The sequence below is a fragment of the Trachypithecus francoisi genome, unplaced genomic scaffold (genome assembly GCF_009764315.1).
Source record: "Trachypithecus francoisi isolate TF-2019V2 unplaced genomic scaffold, Tfra_2.0 Lachesis_group13, whole genome shotgun sequence".
NCBI lineage: Eukaryota > Metazoa > Chordata > Mammalia > Primates > Cercopithecidae > Trachypithecus > Trachypithecus francoisi.
The window spans coordinates 42408435-42434758 of NW_022681458.1; the positions used below are offsets into that span (position 1 = coordinate 42408435).

The following is a 26324-nucleotide window of genomic DNA, read 5'->3' on the forward strand; positions in this document are numbered from 1 at the left end:
TGGTTTTTAGATCCTAAAATTGAATAGAAGACACTTTGTCTAGTGCTTCCCTATAGGTAAAGGGAAGAATCACAGTCAGTTGTGTCATTGATATCAGTACAAAAAGTCCTCATGAATACAAGCCCAGTCTCAGAAACCACTAAAATTACTAATATATGTTGTCTTTCTACTTTAATAGGATATTGAGATTTTTTTAAGTTTTTAAAAGTTTTGGGATAGCAAGGTACTCCTTAGACCTGTTTTCATATCTTTTTCCTTCTGGTGATAGTAAATGAAACCAGGTATAATATTAAACCTTTAGTGCCTTGACTTTTTTTTTTTTTTTTTTGGACATTTTGGTAGGAAAATAAAACTAAACAGAATGCTTTTGAACATAAAGCTTCATTGGCTTTCTTTTTTAATATTGCTTTAGAATTTGTTAGGTGCTGGTTTTGCTGTTGTCCTGTTGGTCAACTCAATGTTGCTATTTATCCCCTTCCCCTTCCCCTTCCCCTTCCCCTTCCTTCCTTCTCCTTCCCTCCCTGCCTCCCTCCCTCCTTCCCTGCCTCCTTTTACTTACTTTAAAAAAATATATGAAACACTCTTTAAACCTAAAAGAAGGCAGTGGCTAGTACATTTTGTGAAAGGGCAAACTGATTAAATTGAGTAGCATGGAGCAACAAGAAAACAGATAGAGACTAAGATAGAAAGTGCATTAAAATGCATCCTTCTTTCCCTTCCCACCCACAAAAAAAACAACAACAATAAATCTAAACTAAAATTGAGGCACTTGTAAATATTGATGTGTCATAGTTCTAGTCAAGTGCCTTGTCACATTTCATCTGTGAGAGGGCAAACCACATTCCTTTATACTTGTGTAGATAGCTAGCAAAGTCTGGCTTTTGGAAAAAAATGATCAAATTTCATTGATAAGCCTGTTCTTAGGCTTCAGGTTATAGACCTGATTGAGAAGATGGGCCATTTTTATTCTCACATTTTTACTTATTCATTCAATAAATATTTGTGGAGTTTCGTGAATATGCCAAGTTCCAGGTACCACATACCTACCAGTGGAAAAAAAAAATAATTTCACATGTACATTGAGTAGTTTTCTCTTTTATTCAGAATGTATTTTTAAATAGACCTCCATTTTCCCTCTGGCTACCTTGCATTATTCTAGAATTCAGACTGTAAATTAGTGGAACTCGTAGTTTCTATTTCTTCCTCTGATCTTGACCCTGGGTGACATCTTTCTGCTTCTGTTTTTCTAGCTGTTTCTAGAATAGACAGGCAGTATCTCTGAAACATGTTAAGCCTCTCAGTGATGAGATTACTGTAAAAGAACAAAGTGTGGCTATTTGAAGGTATCAAACCAAACAGACCTTCTGAGTCTATTCTGTAGAGTCCAAAGTGATTTACGTAGCTCTACAAAGAATGGCATCTGTTGATTAATGATCAAGTTGGCATTTTTAAAAACAGTTTGGATGGAAAACAGATAGATAATAAACATGTCCACTCCAACCCTTATTTCTCCCTGACCACACAGATACTTCTCTTTTTTTGTCCTGCTCATATTTATTCTGTCCAGCCAGAATGACTTCTCCAAGTTAGCCACCTTATTTACTTGGCACTGAGGTATGGGCTAATTCATTGTTAGCACATGAACCAAGCCACCTGGCTCATTTGGTGTGCCTTTAATAAAGCTGTGGTCCTTGGAAAGTTAGGTGTGTGAACTAGTCCCTCTTAACAATGAGCTGTTATGGCAGAAAGTCACATGCTGTTCTACGAAGATGGGAGCCTTCTTCACATTTTCTATTTCAATTTTCTACCAGAGTACTTCTCATTGATAATTGTTGATTTCAAAGGTATTCATCATCATTGCAGAAAAGCAGAAAAGAACATCTGCAGAGAAGGGCTTCCCCACCTGGGTCAATGAAGTTCTCATTATTTCACTCTGTTTGGTCAGTGTACTTGTTTCACATACTTTGATTTGGGCCCAATCACTCACACAAGGTCATAAATCTAGGAGGTAATTAACAGTTGAAATAGGGGATGAGGGTAGCTTAAGAAGCTCAGTCTCAGTTGCCTTTCTGAGAATACAAGGCTACATGCTGGGGATCTGGAGTCAACAAACTCGATCTGCAAATACATACTAATACAGTCACGGTTAAAGCATTTTGGACTGTCTGACTTAAAAAATATTTCAGTACAAAGTAAAACATCCAAATGGAAATATAATTTATTTTAATCTCCATTTTTTCTTTTTAAAAAAATACTTAAGTAGTATAAGTTGTCAAAGAGCTTATTCAAGTGGACTGAAATATTATCTCTGCTGGAAGCATGGCGAGGTTTTTGGATAGAGAGGAAAGGCCACTGGACCTTCAGATCTGGGTTTGAATTCTAGGACTATCACTGAAACTGGAGCTCTGATGTTGTAGAGGCTGCTTAAAATTTCTGAAACTAATTTGTGAGAATAATCCCAAATTGATAGGGTTATTTGAAGTTTATATGAGATGGTGATTGCATAGAAGGCACCTGAGAAATGTTAGTAGGTTCTGAGCATTATTAGTAGTAATCTTAAGGATAAAGGGAATAATTCTTACTCAAAAGAGCCCAGAATTGAATCAAGGATGGTGTCAGCATAGAATTTTATATTCAGCAAGATACAAGAGCATGCCTCGCCTCTATTGTTTGCATATAGTACAATTGTTTTAAGACAGATTTAGAGACTCAGCTGTCTGGTTTCATATGGCCTTCCTACATTTTAAGCTCTTTTAAAAGTCATTGTAACTTACTTAAAAGTTAAGTGAGAACTTTTCTTCTCAGCTCTGAATGAAATCCTTCTGTAGAGCATAATAAAATGCCATTGGGTATGACAAAAGTTGGTTAGTGCTTTTTTTTTTTTTAATGTTTTTAAGCTTAAAAAGCAAAAAGGCTACTTCAACCACTGCATCATCTCTGAGACTTCTGCTGTCCTTGCTACCCATTAGTATTCACAAAGCTGTGAAAGAGCCATGTAGTGATGATGTTTGAGACTCTTTGGTGTGGTATTAAATAGGCGTCTCCCACATTAGCAGCTCTGTGCTGGTCTTGATGGATTCAAACAAGGGAAAATAAATATTCTCTGGTGTTGAGTTCCTTAGAGGCTACCAGGAAGATGAATTCAGGCTACCAGAAGATGAATTAGGATATGAAGTGACAAGTAGAGTGAAGATGCAGAACTTGCTGTGACCTCAGGACTCTCTTCAGTGGGACCTCTGTGCTGAGAATAATAATGGCCTATTTTCACATGTATGACTCTTTCGGGCATGACCACCTGGAATTCTACCTCTTTCTCTCCCATGTATGCAGGTAAACAGGAGTGGACTTACGTACACTAGTGTCACTGTAGAAGGAACATAGGATCAGCTCTAATTTACTCAAACCAAACGAATACAAAAGAGTAAAACATTTGCAAATTTTACTATTTTAACTATTGATGGCAACAAATTATTTGAAGTGTAGTTCACAGCAAATACATAACCAGTCATGGCTTTATAAATGAAAGCCACAGGGCAATGAATATAACCATTTGATTTTAATTTTAAAAAATTGTATCTTGCTTGTATAATAGTAAAAACAAACAAATGCTTCTTTTGAAATTACAGTTTTCTGTTTATAAACTTCGAAGTGCATTTAAAATAGATGACTGGGATTTACTTAAGGCTAAGTATAGTATGGCTTTAAGGTTAAAAAGTTTCCAAATACTTAAAATTTTTCTATATGATTATTGCCCCCACACTCAGGATTTCTGTGTGTTGTTTCGGAGACCAGAGCATCTTAAAAAGAATAAATATTACTCTCTATCTCTAGTTTCAATGAACCTTTGACTCCATAGGAGAAAAGATGACATGGTAAAGGAAAGGGTACTGTAAGTGACATGAAGTATAGTCCTAGGGGTGAGTGTATGACCTTGGATGAGGCATTTCACTCTGAATTTCCATCAACCATTTTGTTTTCTTTTGTTTGTTTGTTTGAGACAGGGTCTTACTCTGGTTACTCAGGCTGGAGTGCAGTGGCACAATCATGGCTCATAGCAGCCTCTACCTCCTGGGCTTGGGGGTTTCTCTCTTCTCCCACCTCAGCCTCCAAAGTAGCTGGGACTACAGGTGCACACTACCATGCCTGGCTAATTTCTTATATTTTTAGTAGAGATGTGGTTTCACCACGTTGCCCAGGCTGGTCTCGAACTCCTGGACTCAAGCAGTCTACCTACCTCAGCCTCCCAAAGTGCTGGGATTACAGGTGTGAGCCACTGCGCCTGGCCTTCATCTACTGTTTTCTAAATTATTGCAACATGAGTTAGGTGATTGCAGAGACCCCTTGTATCTAAAACATTCATCCTGTGAGTTGGCTCATCCATTTCTAATTCCATTTGCATATTTTAATGAGGGTATAAAATACAACAACAACAAAACAAAACAAAAACACTTTGCTCGTGGGAGGTTCAAATGCATTTTGGAGAAACAAATTAGCAACACTATAACAGATTATGAACATCTTATATTGGACTCAGAGACCCAGTTGATTTTCTTATGACTGATAGTTTTGGCAATTGCAAGAGAAAGCCAGCCACTGAGTTTTAAACTGTCGTAACCAAACCTACCTACTGTGGCTTCTCAGCTGTTTCTGTTTAGTGTGGAAATCTAATGTAGCTGAAAACTACTGCTGATTTTTATTAAGTTGAAGTCTGGAACTTCCCCTTGTAATGATAGAAAAGCACACTTTCAATTAAAGGAAAACTGCCAAAGTTCTGAAATTCATTTATTTTATTATTACTTGGTTTGACCCTAGAAATGGGAGATCAAGCAAACTAGATAGATTTGACAGTTCTAAGGTCACAAGTTCAATTTCCTCACAAGTTGTTTCTAGATCAAATTCACTGCAAATCATATAACCCTTCACCTTTTGATGTAGAATATTTTATGGAATTGTAAATCACATTGGGGTCATCCTAATAATCACTTTGGGCCTGGGAAAATGACAGGTAAGTCAGGCCAGGCAAAGGAATTCAGTGAGCAAGTCTGAGAAGCAGTATGTGGCTTGTCAGAGGAGACCAGCACAGTGGTCTCACTTCTTCATAGTAGAGTCAGAGTATGCTGGAGAAAGCCTACTCTGGCTCGCAGAAGCCAATTGTTAAATTTTTAGGAATTTCAAAAGCTGGTTGTTACACCATTGGCAGCATGAAACTGGCTGTGGTGGGATTATTCGCACTACAAAAACTGGTGGATTATCCAATTGGGGCTTTTTTTTTTTTTCTTTAGAGGCCCAGTTGCTAAATATTTGCCAGCGCAACACTGAGTAGACTCCAGTTAACTTTTTTATTTCAAGCTCTGTGGCTATCCGTGCATTATTTATTTTTTATAAACAAAACTTGCTGAAAACAATTGTATGAAAGAAAAGTCAGGTGTTTCCAGAACTGATTGTCTGATTGGTAATACAGCTCATTACCACCCAGATAACAAAAAGAGTTTATTTAAATAGCAGTTTTTTTCTACTCTTTCCTTGTCATGCTTTCCTTTAGTTTAAATTTATTTCTTCATGTTCAAACATATTTATCTGTGTATTTCTTTCTTATGTAGCGTACAAAGCTCACTTGAGTATCTGGTTGAATCAACTTTGTAGAATCTTGAAGCGTAATGGGTCCATAATTTGTGATTTCCTAGTGCCAAACACCCAAGATATTTGAGGACTCCAGGTAGAAAACAGGAACAAATTAACAGTTATTTTTTTAGATATGACAGACTCAAACAGTACACGTCAAAATTGAGTCAATTATTTTTTAAAAAAGTAAATTAGGGGCCGGGCACAGTGGCTCAAGCCTGTAATCCCAGCACTTTGGGAGGCCGAGACGGGCGAATTGCGAGGTCAGGAGATCGAGACCATCCTGGCTAACATGGTGAAACCCCGTCTCTACTAAAAATAATACAAAAAACTAGCCGGGCGAGGTGGCGGGTGCCTGTAGTCCCAGCTACTCGGGAGGCTGAGGCAGGAGAATGGCCTAAACCCGGGAGGCGGTGCTTGCAGTGAGCTGAGATCTGGCCACCGCAGTCCAGCCTGGGTGATAGAGCGAGACTCCGTCTCAAAAAAAAAAAAAAAAAAAGGGTAGGGAGCTAAAATCTATGATGTGAACTCTTAAAGACAAATATATGTGAATATGGAAAGGTATTCCTGTTTCTGTTATGATCAAAATGAGTAGAAGGTGCTAAAGTGAACATGTACCACATAAGTGCAGTATTCACATGCAAGGATTTTTTTTAAGTATAGTGTTTTGCATTTCATTTTTTTAACAATGCATGTCAATAGTGTACTCAAAAATGTGGTAAGAGAAGAGTGGCAAGGAATTTTGGTGGGCCAATGCCAAATATTTCCATGTGGTGTAATTTAGGGCTGTACTTTTGAGAGGAACTCTTATTTGGGTGCATCATGGGAAATGAAAACCTCCCGAGCAGATAGGAGCTAAAATAGTTAAACAGCATACCTAGTAAGTTAACATAGTAATGAAAGGAAAGAACCAAATTAACTGATTCTTTGGTTGTAAAACATAACCTGGATCAAATGCGTCAGGATATTCTGTCAGTTGACAATTCCTCAATAGATCTTCGTATTAGAACTACCGATTTACCAGGAGAGAAGAAATTTTCTTGTCATTTTGTTGATAAGAAATCAACCAATTTGAGTCCCTAATACAGATGTAATAGAGGTGACATGCTGTACTTTGATGATCTCTATATATTTGCATATATGAAGCAGAGTAGTACTTTCTACCATATGAACATGTAACTGTCATCTGTGTTCTGGGTTGCCATTCCTCACATATAGAAAGTGTATGTAATCAGTTCCTATTTCATGTCATATTCATCTGCATTTGCAACATTTCAAAGATTAGTCGGAAACATCTTGGCAGAGATGGGAAACGCAGAGTTACTTATAAATTCCAGAGCTACAAAGACACAGACCAAACATACGATATTAATAACTAGTTTGGGGGGAGCATTAAAAATTAGATTAATTATTTAGAAAGTTGAAAGTATTTGTGATAATTTTTCTCTTCTTGAAAGGAAATAGATGCTGAGTTTTGTGTTTTGTTGTCTCCCACCCTCAGACGTTTCCTTTCTCCCCCCTTTTCATGTTTTGAATTAAAAGCTAAAGACAGGCTGAGAGGGTGTATATATAACTGCAAGAAGGATGTGGTAAGTCATGGCAGTGGTTTGTGATCTCACAGACATGGTGTCAGAGACTGAATACCAAAAGCGAATCCTCAGCTTCCAATGGATTTACTTGAAATCCTTCACCCTTGTAGCATATCATGGGTAATAGCATATCATGGATAATTACATTTTTACAAAGGGTAGAGAAAATCATTTTGACACACACATAGTATTTTCCAGCCAGACCAACTTTTCAATCTTTTACATTTTTCATGCATTAAGGCTCATATTTTCTTTGTTTATTAAAAAAATATTATCATCAATAATAGGTTTGGTGTGTGGTCAACTTCTGAATAGAAAATACTAAGAAAGACCCCTTTTTTTCCTGTTGCCCCCAAGTCAAACATTTGATACCTTTTCCTTTGTAGAAGTTTGGGCTACTCATGTTTTCTATTAAGAAAGTTATGGCAACCAAATTTTCATGGAGATTTTTAAGAGCTTTGGTCATTTTTCAGCTTATTGCTATGTATAATAGAATGAATTATGTTTGGTGGCAAATCACTAGGAAAAAAAACAGGAGAAAAACTCACAGGAGAAATACTATCATTGATTTCTTTGCTACTATACTACTGTCCAATAAAGTGAATTCTGGCTGGATGAACCTAGAAAAGGCTGTCCCCACTAGCCATTCACCTGCATCAAAATTCCAGGGAACAGGAAAAAATTGGGGAACAGTATTCTCTTTTCTTAACCTTTTGTGATCAAATGTGGTATTTCATTTTGAAAATGAGATTAATTCCCCTAAGGCTTTTGAAACTTTAATAATACACAATAAATAAAATCATATCTAATAACTCAACAGTTTCATTTGACACCATCATCTAGCTGTACTGCAACTGCAGAAGCATAAATACTTGCAGGCTTCAAAAGCCCTGTTTCTATTTGCTAAATAAACTTGGCTGGCTTAAAATTCCTCTGTGTACCGTCATTAATACAATCTACTTTGACAGCATTTAATTAAAGTGCTTTTTCTCTATTAAATTCATTAAAAGTTCTCCCCCACTCCCCAATGTATAACTGCTTTCCAGATGCTGAGTGGCAAGGACCTATAAGCCTCACTTTAAATAACTTCTCATTTCTCTTTGTAAAGTGTTTATTACATTCAATTTAGAAACTGTTAAATATGGCTTAGAAAGGAAGTCAGATTCCAAGACATGTTCTCTATCCCTTTAGCCATCTCTTTAAAAACAAATGTTAGTTTAACTCATCTGAATAAGCATTTATTATCTGCATATTTTTCTTATATTCTGTCAACACTGTTAGACATTTAAACTGATAGATAATAAAGATATGATTTCCACATCAGGGTTGGGGAATTTGCATTGGTTCTAAGCAGGTACATGGCTTGAATACGTTTGCCTGCCCAGATTCAGGGAGAGTAAGCGTAGCAGTCTCGTATTAATAGATTATTGACAGTTTAATGTCTTGGCACCTACTTAGCCCATGAAGTATAGTAACCAGGAAGCTGTCTGATATGAAAGCCGTCAATAGCATTTTCAATCAAAACCTTTCAGTTAATTGCTGGTTGACCTTAGAGATTTCCTTTAGGCAATAGCATTCTTGATGTAGACCAAAAGGACCATATTGATTTGTAGAGTTTATTCAGAGATGATTATTTAATACCCATTGCTCCACTATATATGGTAAATTTTGCCTTTTCTGTTTCTGCCATATGAAGTGGTTTTATTTTAGCATTGCTTTTCACAAATATTCTTTTTACCTGCTCTTCTTTCAAAATATCCCATTAAATCTGTTCTCGTCTCAGAAATAGAAAGTTTGGAATTTTGAGGGTACCCTTGATCAAGTGGTTTTTGGTTTTTTTTGTTTTTGCTTTTCATTGTTGGTTTTGTTTTGTTTTGTTTTGTTTTGTTTGTTTGTTTTGATAGAGTCTTGCTCTATCCCCCAGGCTGGAGTGCAGTGGCGTGATCTTGGCTCACTGCAACCTCCGCCTCCCAGGCTCAAGCAATTCTCCTGCCTCAGCCTCCTGAGTAGCTGGGATTTAGGCGTGTGCCACCATACCTGGCTAATTTTTGTATTTTTAATAGTGACTGGGTTTTGCCATGTTGGCCAGGCTGGTCTCAAACTCCTGACCTCGGGTGATCCACCCACCTCGGCCTCCCAAAGTGCTGGGTTTACAGATGTGAGCCCCCGCACCTGGCCTACTCAAGTGTTTTAATATGATAATAGAGTTTTGATAGAACTCTGCTCGGCATGCAATTATAATTCCAATAGCGACCCTGACAAAGCTAAAAACTGGACTCTCAATAAAGGTAATTATGTAATGCCCTGAAAGCACTGTACCCTAAAAAAAATGTTGTTTAATGCCAAAATGCTTTTTGATTTCTGTAAGTATAAATGAAATGGCTTATATTTGGCCTCTAGATTTTCTTAACTTCCATTATTTATTTAGTTTCAGTTGCATATTTTTAGAAGCAAATTTTGATAAAGTCAAAGTAAGCTACAGAGATAGGCAAAAAGCAGTAAAGACAGTTTGTGGCTCTAACTTGAAATCATTCTCTTTGCTCACTTTGGAATATGTGGTGTTGGAACTATAGAGGTTACATCAAAGTGTGGGCAAAAAAATATATACATTGAATTAATTTTGTTACTTTTTTTCTTTGTTGTTTCTTCACAAAGGCTCTCTTTGTTCATTCCATTCCAAAGAAAATCATTTTGGCATTTAATATGTGTTTTGGACAGGACATTCAGTGTTTTCTATAGTATTTTGTATATAAGCAATATTCTTTCATATTTTGCTCAGTTGAGAGCCATTGACATTTCAGAATCTTATTGTGATACATATGATCCATTTTTAAACAAATACTTCTGGCTTTTATAAATTCTGTGTTGTTTTTAAAGGTTCCCTTTGTTTGTCTTATATGGATTCTCTCATTTTTATTTGTTGTTTTGCTGTTTTGCCTGCAGCAACTTTTCTTGTCATGGAGGCTGTCTGCTGCAGGCCCTTTAAGTTCTGGTGATAGTAGAAATATTTCTGCAGATTGGGGAGGGAGAGAGAGAAGCAAACTGATGAATATGTCAGTTTTTATCCCTGAGAATAGGAATACCTTAAATGTCTCTTGAGTGTTAATAATTTTCAGTTTTTTTTGGGGAAATTAAAGAACTATGTGAGTCAGTATGGCATTTATTAACCTATACAAAGTGTATGTGTGCATGTATCAAATTATTATAAACTATGATAATTCAGCTCTTTTCGGTAATAAGTGTATTTTCAGTGAGTGTCTACGTAGACTTAATACTTTATTTCCCCTTAGGACTATTAGATGTGTTCTAAATTTTAGGGTGTCTTTCAGTCTGTATAATATGGCTATTGCCTGTGTAGATGTACATATTCATTCAAAGCACAGTGCCTTGACATTGTGCTAAGTTTAGAGTATGTGGAGGTGAATATAACACAGAATCTATCCTTAAGGAGCCCAGAGATCAGTGGAGAGGCAGATATGAGAGCAGATAGCTATAATACAGCGTGTAAATAAGAGAAAGAAAAGCACAAAAGGGTCACACCTGCCCCAAACCTGGTGAGTTGGAGAACTCAGAAGGCTTCCAGGAAGTAGTGCTGCTCATGGCCCTTACAGATTCATCAGAGGCTTCCAAGAAAGGGTGACACAGCATGAGTCTGGGGGCTCCAGTGTAGAGTTGTTGGAGCACAGCCTGCAAGGCAGGGGCTGGGGAGCAAGGACGGGCAGGGGCTCAGGCTGCAGTCAGGTTACAGGGCCTTCTTGGACACAGAAGAGGCCTAGACCACCTGAAGGCCACTGGGCCTTTAGCAAGATGTTCGGTTGGCTGTGACAGGGAGGCCTGTTGGGAGGAAGTCAGAGTAATTCAGGCAAGAGATTATAGGAGTCTGAATTACAGCAATGGGAGTACATCTGGAGATGGGAAAATTAATCCAAGAACTGTTTAAAAGGAATAATCAGCAACACGTGGGATCAACTAGCTGTAGAGTTTCAGATGAGGGGAAAGAGTCAGTGAGAACTCTGAGATCTTGGCTGGAGCAACCTGGGGGTTAGTCTTGGAGCACCAATTGAGAGTGTTAATGATTAATTCCCTGCTAATGTCATTTGTAAGAATGTTTGTTTTGTACTGAGTTCCCAACTATTAAATTAAATCCACCCTGAAGCATATCCACATTTGAAAGTATAATAACTTGACAGTTCCAGTTTCTGAGGACGACCTACACAGGGTAAGCAAATATGCTGAGAAAAGCCAAGGAGATGTGGTGTGGAGACACAATTGGACTTGTTTGGTGAATCTGAGTAGATAAGAATGCTGAATGGTCTTGTGGGAGTAGCATGGTCCTCTGCTGCTCGGAGACTGGAATCTTGCTTGTGGGAAAAGGAGTCACCAGTCCAGTTACTTTGCCCCAGGGAATTGGGAACTGAGATTTCTCTTCCCAGTGACCATCCTTGGCTCCCTGGGGAAAGGAGACTTATTTTCTTGAGAAAGCCGTGATCTAAACAAGAGTGCCTGTCCTTGTTGGCTTTTCACTTCTCCCCCGATATACCTACCACAAAGTTGAGAAGGAAAAGTCTATCCATACCTGGTTTCAGGTAGTAAGATCATTAATGTGGAGGATACAAAACCAATATTCCCATAACAAATTAAAAGTGCTTTAAAATGGAAAAGCATACCCTAGAATTAAGAGCCCAAACTTTTGGGAAGTTTCTACCTCACATCATTTAATTTTTCCATATTATTTTTCTCTTGAAAGAAAGTAATACCAAGAAGCCAGTCTCTGATGAAATTAAATGAAGTTGAAAACTAAAGACTAGGTTTGATAAGCTCTCACTTGATACCTTTTAAGAGCTAAGCCACCAGGAATCTTTGCTGCCTCTCCCTAGAGATCAATGGCCTCTGCCTCATGGTTTGAGGCGAAAACCCTTCTTTGATCATTTGACTTTGTTTACCCAGTTTGGACTTTTGGGTATAATAAACTGTAATATGTCAGTGGTGTGGTAATGCTAGATATTTTTTTTCTTTTACCAGAGTGGTTGATTATAATGCACTGCTTAAGATTTGCTTTCTATAAAAGGCATATTTGTACTTTTATGTGTTTGATTCACACAGTGCAGTTTTCTCAAGTCCTGTTATTAAGTGGTTACATTCAGAAAGCAAAAAATATGCTGAGGTAGTATTTTCTTGGTGAACATCTAATATTTTCACTAACCATAACTGTCAGATTGTTCTGACTTCTGAGTACCCCAACTGTAAAAATTATACAGAAAATGTGGCCTAATATGGGATTCTAAATAGCCTCATGTGAGGCTTCAAACACATGGATTACCTTCTTTCATCTCTTTCCCCTGAATTAAAGCATCTCATCCAAATACCCTTTCTCCTTAAATAATTGAAGTCCTCTCTTTTAAGAAGCTGTAGAACACTTCAGTTGTGATGTCACTAGTGCCATTGCAGTTATGGGGATTTTAAATCCTAAACTGATTCTTGGCTGAGGTTTGTCAGGAAGGGTCTCTCTTTTTGAGCTAGCAAATTTTGATGAAATTGGGTGTCTGCTTTGTAAAAATGGTACACAGAGATAGAAATGTAAAAATCCCTTTATAATTCACTCTAAACGGACATTTGAGAGAGAAACTTCCCCATAAGGTATTCTAATTTTTGCTAACATTTTTGTTGTTTTCACTTTTAATTCCAAACTGGAAATATTGAATAATAGCCTCTATCATTTATAGTGTTATTCTTAGAGTTTAGTAGATTTTAGTTGAAAGTGTTTATTCACACTGAAAGAAATTTGTGCTAAAAATTCAATTGAAACAACATAATTTTGTATTTTTCTCCATTAACTGGCTACACAGCAGTAAGCATATATTTGTTACATGTTAGACTCAGGGGTATGTCATTTTGGAGTCAGAGCTCAATTTTGTATATTTGTTTCTTCTTCTGAAGAATAAATACAATAGTACCTGCCAATATTGTGAGATTATTTCATTCTTTTTAAGAAATAAGAAATACAAAAGATGATAAAGAGCTTTGAAAATAATTACAGGATTTAAATAATTACAGAAATTTGATATATGACCACGGAGTCATAGTAAATAATCTGTGTGTAAATCAGTAATAGTAATGCTTTATTTCAATGAAACTTACATAATTTATTGAGATCCTATGACTGAAAGTATACACAGATAATCTCCCCCCACCACACGCCTTCATATTATCCTTGTTTCTAAATCATCCTATTCCAAATAGGATGATTTCAATTTATATTTTTCATCACTAGGTTTATAAATACTATAAAGGGATTTGGAAATGGTTTGAATTCTGATTCTTTGGTGCTTTACCTTAGGAATCATTATTTAAGTCTTCATTGACACTTCTTGACTGACTAGGTGATGTCTCTTCTTATTCATTGTATCTATTCTTTTCCTTCATGTGTCTTAAAACATTTTCATTTAAAAAGAATCAAAACTCTGCTTTGGTTAAATTTACTGGATGAAATGTATTTATCTGAAGTGGTCTCTGTATTCTATTATTTTAAGCTTACCTTGAATCTGTTTTAAAACAAGCTTCAGAGCTCACAAATCATGTGTCACTGGCATTGATGAAGTTATTTTCATTTGGGTCACATTTTTACTTCACTTGATAATTATTTAGCCAGCTGGATTAACTGTTTAAGCATTCTGATGGATCATGCTTAATCTGAACCCTTTGCACATCTTTCTTTCTTAGCCTTTTTCCGTTGCTGAAGTATTACAAATTTCCAGGTTGGTTCTTTTAATATCATTGAGATTGTGGTACCAAGTCATCCTAACCTTTCATCTTCCTCATTTAGTTACCTGGTTATGTTTAACTTAAGAGCATCTTCTTTCATGTATGCTTGCTGCTAAAGACACTTTTTTTCTCAATTAAACCCCTGAAGCAAGTCACACATTTATTTAAAAATCAGAATCCTAGAGGTAACTGTTACCCTGCTCATTTCCATCGTACTCTTTATTCATTTTAACCAAATGTAAGGTCTTTAAAGACACTTTAGTCTGTGCCTTGAATTGGGTCTTCAAAAGATAGGCCTTTCCTGTGAATTTTTAGGCTAGGCTTTGTGTTCTGAGAATACTTTGTGAAGAGTGGTGGAGGAGTGTCAGAACAGGGAGAAATTAGTGCTTATGGATGTCAGGCAAGTGAGAATGTGGCAGGTGGGCTGGGGATGGCGTCTCCCAGGCATAGGGACACATGGTCACAGCCTGGACTGTCCTAAAGGGTCCGGTCTTCCTCAGTCTTCTCATGCATTGTGTTTGTTGTTTTTGTGGAATCGTTTTGGTCATGTTAGCCCTAGATGATCCCATTTCTCAGATGGTACTGATGAAGGGAAAGGAATAATTGCCATTAGATACATTATGTGTCCATGCTTTTCCCCAAGTTCTAACTGGAGAGTAGATTGTTTTATATACTCTCTTCATATCTATTTGATATAGTTACTCATCTCCTTATATTGAAGAATCAGTTCACTCAGCCACCTACCTCTTCAGTGTTTGCAGATTCTGGCCACTCTCCGCAATCAGATTAATGACTGTGCCATTCCCCCCCTGCCCAACAAACTATACCAAAGCTGTTGGTATAGTTGTTCTCAATTTATAACCAAAGAGGAAATGATATAAGCCAAAGGCTGTTTTAAGAACCATGCTTCCTCTAAAACCCAAGTTTAACAGCTGATTGTGTCACAATATTTTTATGCTTTTATCTTTGACCAAAGTGTTTATTTTGAGAAACAATTATTAAACTGCATTGAAAACATACACAGTGTTCCCATAGTATCTTGGTTACAATATTTTTTTTTTTAAAAAAACAGACTAAGGCTGGATGAAATTGAACACATATTTCCATGTCAGACTTCCTACCATTTTGCTTGTTTGTATTGATTTCTCTTGACATGGTCTTCTTTTATTGACCACCACTTTTTTTTTCTTATTCTCTCTCTCTCTCTCTCTTTTTTAAATCCCCCTCCTATAGCTGTATGTGCTAAGAGCAATTGTAAAAGAGAACCAACTTATATTAAATCTGCCTGGAGTCAAAATGTAATCTAACACCTGTAGTCTGCAATTTGTCATCACTTCATGGATACTTTTTTTTTTTTTAATAACAGATTTCCTGAGTTTGACCTTAGGATACTGTGTAATCCAAAAAAAGCAACAAAGCTAAACCATGGTTTTTTAATAAGTCCTGTAATGTTAGGATGTGAAATTACAATCATAAGAGCCAACTTAAGTAACATCATTTGAAGTTAGAAATAGTGCTGAGTTGTGTATCTAGGAGAATATGTTTTGCCTGTGAAAATGTCTTTGTGTGATAAAGTCAAGAGACAAATCATAATGCATGTGTAATTTCTCCTACACTCTTTCCCTAAGGCTTTCCTAAGTGATTTTCTCCTACACTCTTTCTCTAAGGCTTTCCTAAGTGATTTGACTCAAGTAAGGATGTTTTTACTATTGAGCGTGATGCATGTCTTCCAAAGTTTTCAAACTTTTTAGTCTCAGAATCTCTTTTCACTGTTACTATTGAGGACCCCAATAATGTGTTATATTTACCAATATTACCATATTAGAAATTAATTCTGAGGAATTTTTTAAATGCTTACTAATTTAAAAATCATTATAGATAATACACAGTCATCCCTTTGTATTCAGGGGGGATTGATTTCAGGACCTCTTGCAAATAACAAAATTGATGGATGTTCCAGCCCCTTGTGTAAAATGGTGTAGTATTTGCATATAATGTACATACATCCTTCCATATACTTTGAATTATCTCAGTTTACTTCTGATACCTCATACAGTATAAATGCTACGTAAATAGTTATTATACTATATTGTTTGGGGAATAATGACAAAAAATAGTTGGTACATGTTAGGTACAGACACAACCGTCCTTTTTTTCCTCAATATTTTTGATTGTGGTTTGTTGAATCCATAGATACGGAACCCATGGATATGGCGGGCCAACTATATATGCATATATGTAAATGTTATATTGACAATAAATATATTTTAAAAGCAGAAAAATAATAAGAGAATGCCATTGTTTTATATACTTTTGCAAGTATTTTAAAGTCTGACTTAATGAAAGACAATTGGATTTTCATAGTTGCTTCAGCATTTAGTCTAATACAATATGTGGTTTTGGTTGACGCTGATAAGGCAAATCCAGCCTCAGGTAGACATGTAACTGCAATAGGAAGAAATATTTTAATCTGCATTTCACATCATTGTGATATTCTTCTTTGATACTAGAGCAACATTCTACAAGTGGTAGTTTCTTAATGGTTAGTTGCAAAGTGGAATTGAATCTAAAACTATATTGAACTTTTTATACTTTCTATTTTACCTATTCATAACTTTATAACACCTTGCAGGTTTACTGTATTTTGTCAGGTCATGCAGCCCTTACAAATGTTGGCACATTTTATTATATGACATATTTAAAAGGAAAACCAAACATATTTGTTAAATTGCCACTAATATTAAAAAAGTTATGTACTGGGAAACTATTAAGTATATGGTGACCACTACAAGTTTTCCCAGAATTCTAAGTTTTGCTTGAAAGGTTAAAAGGTATCATTGGCAACAAATGCTGTCAGATATTCTTCCTGGAGTGATAGCCTCACTTTATTTTTAAAACAATGTCAAATATGCAGATCTGAATAACCATAGTCTGTCTATTAGTTCTTTCAAGTCAAATTGATACTCCATGACAAAGATGGGTGGCTCAGTTTTCAAGTCCAACAATCACACAAGTGCTGTTTCTCAAGACAACCATCTTCCCTCAGTATGCTACAGAAGTACTTCATATGCACTTCCCATTTCTTCACACAGAACATTATAAAGAAGTATACTCGAGGATTGAGACTTAAGTAATACAATTTTACTGCTTCATCAAAGATGCTCTTAAATGAAAGTGGCATCATTTTTGCCATGAGCTTGTGGCAGTGAAAAATACAACTGCCTGGACCATTTTGTGCTGCTGCTTTGATTGTTGCAGGCCAGTATTTCCCACCAATGCTTTTGTACCATCTGCAAATTTTGAAGTGTGGTCTATGCAATAGGCCCATGACATCGAAACTATTTTCACAGCAAATTCAAGATATGATTTACCTTTTTGACTTTGCTGAAATTTGCAGATGGTACAAAAGCACTGGTGGGAAATGCTGGCCTGTAACAATCAAGGCAGCAGCACCAAATGGTCCAGGCAGTTGTATTTTTCACAGCCACGAGCTCACGGTACATTTCAGCAAGGTCAAAAAGTTTATGTTTATGTTCTCAATAATGTCTTGGATTTGCTATGAAAATAGTTTTGATGGCATGGGCCTCTTGCATGGACCACACTTTGAGAACCGTTGATAAAGAATGTCTTCCTAAGAGGATGTCAGGCTGTATGTATAGAAGGTGTCAACTTAAACGGACTATAACTTGAGGCTCAATTTCATGTAGTATATGCTTCAGAGGCAACTTTCCTGTGCTAGGTGCAATTTTAAGTTCAAAGATGTATGTAGTATTTGAGTGAAAGGAATAAGAAAAGTTATCGGTAGATGTGCCTATTTGTAGATCTGTGGGGTGAAAAAGATTTCTGAATTTGATGCTTTTATAATAAGCATGTCGATAGAAAAAATGAGTGACACATTATACTCCTGATTCTTAAGTCCTCCTCACATTTCATAATAGCTAGTACTAATTGAAACCCTACTTATGACTTCAAAACTTTGCTGCTACATACTTAGCATATATTATCTCACTTTCCCCCTTATCACTACAAGCACTACAAGGAAGATTTTACAGATTAACAGACACTGTGGCTCAGAGAGAGTAAGTAATGTGCTCAGAGTTACAAGGCTAGTAACTAAGCAGTTGTGGTTTTGCAGTCAAAACTGGATTTGAAACCAGAACTTTGTGACCTCAAAACTTCTCCTTACCACGTGTATACAATGCCATCTTACAGTTACACAGTGCCCTAGGAAGTTTTTTTTCTTTTTACACAGCAAAGAATGTTTTGCTAAAAGGGAATAATAGCAAGGAAAGTAATAACTAGTTTTGCTGAGCAAGAATAACTGATCTGAAAGTAAAGAAGAGAGAATATGGAATGCAGTGCCACAGAACAAAGATACTGAGCACTAATTGTGTCCCAGGCATATGGTATGCCAATATGTAGCTCACAGTCCAATAGTGACAGAGACATAAAATAATTACATTAATATTTACATTAGTTATTAATCATTAAAGTTCTCCTCACTGAATTCTGGGCCAAAATTAATTGTCCCCAATGCTGATTTTGAAAAAAGGGGAATATTAGAGGGTAGAGTTAGGTTTTTGAAACTTTCAATTACATGATATTTTATATATAGTCCATTTAAAAAATAACAGCATGTATTCATTCATCTGTTCAACAAATTCTAATTGAGTTATGCATAAGGACTTTCAACCAATTGTTACTTTTAAGTAAAAAAAAAAAAAGTGTGTGTATGTGTGTGTGTGTGTGTGTGTGTGTATAAAATCTTGTTTGTGTTCTCATCTCCTGTTAATGTACCTTACCTTATAGGATCTGAAGCTTTGGGTTAGACTTGTCATAGAGAGAGAGACAGATGTGACCACCTGGGAAGCTGTTTTAACCCATTACTACACTGGATCAACCACCTTATACAGTCACCTCCTTAATGATTTCTCATATACACACACACACACACACACATACACACACACACACACTTTTTTTTTTTTTTTTTTGAGACAGGGTCTTGCTCTGTCACCTAGTCTGGAGTGCAGTGGTGTGATCTCGGCTCACTGCAACCTCCCCATCCTGGGTTCAAGCAATTTTCCTGTCTCAGCCTCCCAAGTAGCTGGGATTTCAGGCATGTGCCACCATGTCCGGCTAATTTTTGTATTTTTAGTAGAGACAGGATTTTACCATGTTGTCCAGGCTGGTCTTGAACTCCTGAACTCAAGTGATCTGCCCACCTTGGCCTCCCAAAGTGCTGGGATTATAGGCATGAGTCACCATGACTGGCCTTAAGTATTTTTTTCTTAGAACTTTTAGTAGAAGAATGCTTTCCTTTTTTGGATCACCTAGTTTATGTTCTGTTCTGAAAAATGAGGTAAAATTAAACAACAAATCAAAATAATTCTAATACTAACCCAAAATAAACGTGGATAAAAGTCATCTTGTTTGTGTTCTCATCTCCTATTAATGTACCTTACCCTACAGGACCTGAAGCTTTGGGTGAGACTTGTCAGAGAGAGACAGATGTGACCACCTGGGAAACTGTTTTAACCTGTTACTACACTGGATCAACCACCTTATACAGTCACCTCCTTAATAATTTCTCATTTTCTCTATAAAAGAAGACCACAAAGTGTTGGCATATTATAAGTAATGCAGCTCACCCCATAATGATACAGTGAATTATATACTTTCCTAAACTTAATCATTCAAGATCTCACTTCCTTCCCTACAGGCAAAAAGCATTATATTTTACACATGGCTCCCAGCTGGTTTTCATTGAGGCCTTCAATATCCATTTGAACACTGAGAGCTTTAAGAAGAGCTGCTTTATCTTTCTCAGTCAAGTTTGGTCATGGTACCATTAGGTCTTTTTGTTTTTAAATTTTTCGGTTTTGAAGGCAGAGAAACAACATGTGTCCATATTATAATTGTGCTTTATGACTGGGCAAGGAACTTTTGGGTTTCATTTGCAGTTAATGTCTCTTTTGAGTATATTTACAACTTCTCATTCTTCATTGCTATCTTCATGTCCATTTATAGACATAGGTGTCATATTTCAGCCCAGAGAGATTACAGCAAATAAATAAGGAATTTACTCGACTTTTAACTTTCTATTTGTTTATTCCTACCCATAACTTATTCATCAGCCCTTAATTGTTAGAAATAGGACTTCTTATTAAAAAGCTGTATATAGGTCCAATTATTGTAGATGCTCCATACATGTTTGATACGTGGATACACTTTTTAAAAAATTCTTTTAACCCAGGGCTGTTTTTAACATCGTTTCTTTCGCATATGATGAACACCTCTGATGAAGAAGACAGCAATCAGTTAAGTGTAAAGTAACACTTCTTTGGAGGGTAGAAGTGCCAATGCATACTTCTGGCTGTTTTTATGATAATGTTGCTATTTGTAATACTCCAATAAAAATCCAGTAATATATTACAACCTGAAATTTTCTTGCAAAGTAATTATATAAATATTTTCCCATCTTTCTAGTAATAGTAGTAGTTTTCAGGTCTTACTATATTTTTGGTTATCTCAGATTTTATGAATGAAGTTCACTGTGAGGGCTTTCCATTACCCTGACGGTGGAATGGCAAGCACTCCATGCTCTGGCCGTGGCTCTCTCAGGTGTCATTTTGCTGGAGCATGGTACTATCCAACAGTACTTTCTGTGCTAAGGGAAATGCTCTGTGTTGTGCTGTCCATCATGGCATCGCACAAGTGATACAATGGAGCACTTGAAATGTGGCTGATGTGACTGAGGAACTGAGTGTTTGTTTGTCTGTTTAATTAATTTAAATGTAAATACCCACATGTGGTTAGTGGCTATTGTATTGGGCAGCACAGCTCTAACATGCTGACTTTCTTGCGGTTTTGCAAATGTACCAAGTATATTCTTGCCTTGCAGCCTTTTTGCTTGCCTTTCTATTATCTAGAATGCTTTTCCACATGGCTGGGCTTCACATCCTTCAGGCCTGGGCTCCAATGCTGCCTCTGTAGGGAGCCTTCTCTGAGTCACCTTATCTCAGATAACTTCCCCTCCCCACAATCTTCCTCCTTATGCATTGCCCTGTGTATTTATTACTACCTGACATTTTATTTACGATCTGTCTCCTCTACTCTAAAGATTTTGTTCAATTTTTCTCTATATTTTACTCACAGAAGTCAGGAGACTATAATGTTTAAGGGCACGGGCTTTAACATATCCTTCAATAAGATATGCTTGATAAGCCTAGTTCTACTGCTTACAAACTCTGCACCTTAAGCAAATTATCTACACTTTTGGAACACCAGTTTTCCCATCATAAAATGAGGGTAAAAATGCCTGCCTCTAAGAGTACTGTGAAAATTAAGTAACATTAAATATATTTATAGCATTTAGGTCAATGTGTAGCTCATGAGTAAGCTTTATATGAATGGTAACACCTATTATTACTATTATTATTGTTATTAAATCTACTTAGATATTTCATTAATTTCATTACTGTGAACCCTGCTTGTCATACTGAAAAATCAACAGCAGAAGTTATGAATAAGAAAGGCTTTTAAATAAACCATTTAGGACTCTTTTTACAGAAATGAATTTGTTATCTAGATTAACTTTAATTTTGATGGAGAAAAATCCAAACCAAAAAAAGAAGTAGGGTGAGTTGGTAGGCTTCAGTGTGCAAAGATCAAGAGTAAAAAAGAGTGGATAGTTACCCTTACGGAATTAAATATTCCATTATTTGGGAAAATCACATGAAGAGGGGTGTTTGCCTTAGGGATAAATAAAGGTCAACTTCTAAGCCCTTTTCTTAAAACTTTTATATTGAAATATGGTATAGTTTGCTTACAGTAAAATGCATAGATTTTAATTGTACAGCTTGATAATCTTTAGACATACACACATCCTTTTAATAAACGCACAAGTCAATATAGAGAATATTTGCAACATCCCAGAAGGCTATCTTCCACCCCCTTCCACTCAGTAAACCTCAGTGGGAACCTGTTATGCTGGGATCTGTCAATGCAGGCTTTTCCTGCTTTTTTCTATTCTTATATATTAATTTGTTTTTCCTGTTCTTTCACATAAGTGGAATCATACAGTTTTTAGTCTTTCATATCTGACTTCTTTCACTCAACAGTAAGTCTGTGGTATTTATCTGTGTTTGTATATATAGCAGTAGTTCATTTTTCCTACTGCTCTGTTATATAAGTATACCACAACTTATTTATCAGTCTTATTATTGGCAGACACTTGGGTTGTTTCCAGTGATGACTCAAACTGCTATGAGCATGCCTTTCAGAGGACATAGGCACTCATTTCTGGTTTTATGCAGTGTTTGTATGCTTGGCATTAGTAGGTACTATCAATGGGGATTTTTTTGCCCCTCCACTGGGCCCATTTTGAAAAAGGGAAAAAAGGTAATGCTGGCAAGTCCTTGGTCCTGCCAGCTTTTCATAAATAGTTTGAAAGATGCTCAGTTAAACTTAATATGAAGAAAATCTCAGAAAACTATAATCTGATAGCACAAAGGACTAGTTTGGAAAGAAAATTTTATTCATTTTGCAGGGCATTCTATTAGCTGGAGTAATTGTGAATTTTGTGACTTAAAATACTAATTAACAAAAACATTATGCCCAAACTGTCAAATGAGCCTGGGAATGAAACCGCTTATAGGTCTCTCCATCAGCAACCAATGGCATGACTCTCAGGGCACTTGCTTGGGACAGAGACCAAATTTGATTCATTCTAGTTCACTAACAAGGAATTTAGAAGATGTTCTGAGAAATTCAGACCAAAAAAAAAAAAAAAAACCTAAATATCAGTTAAGTGAGAGTTCAGAAAATTTTCCTGTGAAGAAATGGCTAAAAGAGTTGACATTATTTAGTCAAGATGTGAGAAAGTGAAGAAAAGATGACTTGATTCTGCCCTTTAGATGGGAGGATTTTAGAAGAGGATTTGGATTGGTTTTCGTGCCTAGAGAAGACCATCTTATAGGCATTAGGCACTGCTCTGCTTGCATTCAGAATACTTATGCCACTAGAATAAAGTACTACATGGTATTAAGAAGGATTCTTAGCAGTTGGCTAGAGAGGAAATTATGTTGTTCTTTTGCTAGGAATTGTCTAAAGACAATAACTTTCTGCCTGGGGTAATTAGAACATTTTAGGGGAATACAGATAGTTAGGACAGATAACTTTGGGAATCTTTTAATCTCAGATATTATGTATATTGTGGTTGAAAGGGACTTATAGCCAAAGAAAAGTGTCAGTATAATAGAAAAAGCTCAGCTCCTTTGGTAACTTTTAAGACAGTTTCACTTAAGGGATGCCCATTTGGGCATTCAGGGTTTTGACTGCTCTTTCCTTACCTGTTAGAAGATGCTAGAAGATATAACTTAACCATCTTCATGTAGATGTCACCATGCTGCCCAACTCACTATGGTACATTGTCTGACCAGAAACTATATATTTCACTTTGTAGATAATTTCTCTAACTATTACTTCTCTTGAGAAACATCTTCCTAGTCTATCATGGGCAATTGCCTTGTCATTGTTCCCTGGAATCCTGTATCAGACCGACAACTCCCCATGTTTGTTAATTCCAATCCTCCGAATCGGAATTAAGAGGAGATGCTACATGTTTCCAGTTCAATCTTGATCCACGTGGCACCTTTGTGAGGAACTTGTCAGGATTCAGTTAATTAATCCATGTAAAGTTCTTAGAACTGCCTGGCACAGAATAAACATTCAGTGAAGGGTAGCTATTCTTACTGTTCTTTCTCTGTTTCATGTTTGGCTTCTCTGTACATATATATTACTAGTGTTCAGTTCTAGGAAATAAAGGGGAGTGAAGCAGGCCAGTTGGTTGGACCTAAGAAGAAGAACAAATGCAATCATGCAGAAAGATTATAGTAACTTCAAAGTATAGTTTTGGAAAATCTCTTTAAATCTAACCAATGCACAGTGGAAAATCCCTGAAGAACCAATCTAATTATTCAATTAAATGGAACCGTTATGCTGACTTTTACTACAGAAGGCAAGCATAATTTAGAAAATGGGGCATTTTAATTCTCTTTTGTTTTCCAATTAGCACAATTACTCTAATGAGGAGTACTCATGCTTGAGTCTATGTTCTTCCAGTATGTACTTTGCACATAATTTCAGTCTCTCTTTCCCCCAAAACTGGAATCCTCACCTGTTGACATAGAGGTTTACTTATTACAGTGCTCATACTGCCCAGATCATGGCCTCAGAGCAAATATCCTTCTGCCATGAAAGCTGACCTGACCAGCACCAGTCCCCCAACCCCTACTCCTGAAAAGCTCTGCTTTTTCTGCTGGGTATAATTAGGATGCTGAAGTAACAGAGCTCTCACTTTTTTTGCTGATGCCAGCTTACCACAACAGACCACATGAGTTTACTCTTAGTTGAAAGTGGTGAGGAAAATGCTAAGAACATTCATTTTAATTGGTCAACATTGTACGGACTTTAGTGCCACTGTTTTATAGTCCTGCGCTTGGGATTTCTTTCTGCCACTAGCCATCGGCTTATTATAGCAGATAGTCTTATTTGCTTCTGATTATCCTTTTTATTATTATTTGATTATTATTTGAAAAATTTAAACCTCTTTTGTTTATTGTTACCTTATTTAGGTAACAGTTTCATCTGCCCTAATATTTGTAAAGTTCTACGTAAAAGACTGACATTTTCACATTGATGGGAAAGTATTTTTTCGTCATATGGCCCTCAAGACTAGGATGAATGGCAGAGTTTTTTTTTTTTTTTCTTAAATACTTGCTTTGATGCTGTTGTTTCATAGCTAAAAGACTATGGGTAGTGTGTGGTGGTGGCAGGAAAGGTGGCAGGGATGGTGGTGTGAGTGGTCCTTTAATGTAACTAGATGTGTTTTCTTTGCATTGGTTGGATTTATTCTTCCTGAACTCTGGAAAATGTTTAATTTGTTATTCTAATATGAAAAAGATCCATAAAATATGAGAGAATAGTAAAAGGAGAATTTTTTTTTTTTTTTTTAAGTGAACTCACTCTTCTTAAAAGTTTTGGGAGGATTTAGGAAGTTAGACCCAAGTATAGGAAATGTGGTCTTTGCCTTTGGAACCAACATGACACATTTCAGTGGGGAAGAGCACAGTAACCTTGTAATTCTGTCATACAGCTGAAGCTGTAAGGTGTGGGCGATGGCTGCAGTTCCTCATCAGGACTTCATGCTCCATCTCCCCCTCCACAAAGTCCTTCTCACATAGGCCTGTGGGGAGAGCTGGGACTGAGTTCCTTTGAGTAAGTTTACCTAAGATTTTGCTTTTTTAATTAAATGAGTGGGAAATAGGTAGAAATAAAAGAAAAATTATTTAAATTACAACTAGAAAGCTTTAACATTAGAAGAAAAAAAATCCAGAAATTAGAAGGTATATGCAAAACAGAGGATTAGTTTATAGTGATATTGAGAAGGTCCATCTATGTAAGTATAAAATGGTCATTTAAATTCATAATTCAAGAAACAGTTATGTCTTTAAATTAGTTTGAACATTTTCACATTCTAAAAAAAACATTTAAAATCAAAAGAATCAAAATTAGAACTAAAAGAATATAAAGTCATTTCTAATTTTACAAAGGATTGATTTCCTGTCTTAAGTACCAATTATTCCTCTATAACACTGTAAGAGTCATTATGAGGCTGATAATAATTACTGTCATTTATTGGATGTTTGCTCTCAGCCAGAGATGAGGCAAACTATGGCTCATGGGCCAAATCTAGTCTTATTGGAACACAGCCATGTTCCTTTATTTTTGCAATAGAATAGAACTGAGTAGTTGTGGCAAAGATCGACCCTCCAGAGCCTCAGATATTTACTGTCTTGCCCTTTCCTGACAAAGTTTGCCCATCCATGATTTCAGACAAGCACTGTTCTTTGTAACAATTACGTCATTCAATCCTTACAACATCTCTAGGAGGTTAGTTTCTTATCCTGTTTTATAGATGATGAAATAGAGCCTTAAAGATATTAAGTGACTTGTCCAGGGTTACTCAGCTAAGTGGAAGAATATGAACTTGAAGCCATGATGGTAGAGTCCATACTTTCCCCTTTGTGCCCAGTTTCTTTGTCGTTAGCCTTCAGAGAGGTGGCATATCTTGGTGGTTAAAGGTATGGAAGACTCTGAAGCCAGGTTGCTTAAAGTGAGATGACCTTAGGCAACAAATGACTTGACTTTGTGTCTTAGAATATAAATGTTGGCAAATACTACTATTATCAACCTCATGTTTTGTAGGTGAGATACTAAATCTCCAGAAATGCTTTTACGCTTTCCAAAGACCTGACTTTACAAATGACGATAGCTTACCTCCAGTGC

At 36.4% G+C, this 26324-nt stretch overlaps 1 protein-coding gene across 3 annotated transcripts in view; it reads left to right on the top strand.

Annotated features, from left to right (window-relative positions):
* Positions 1 to 26324, top strand: part of SATB2 (SATB homeobox 2) — a 186516-nt gene that overhangs the window by 156930 nt on the left and 3262 nt on the right. The gene's annotated exons all lie outside the window — the stretch shown is intronic.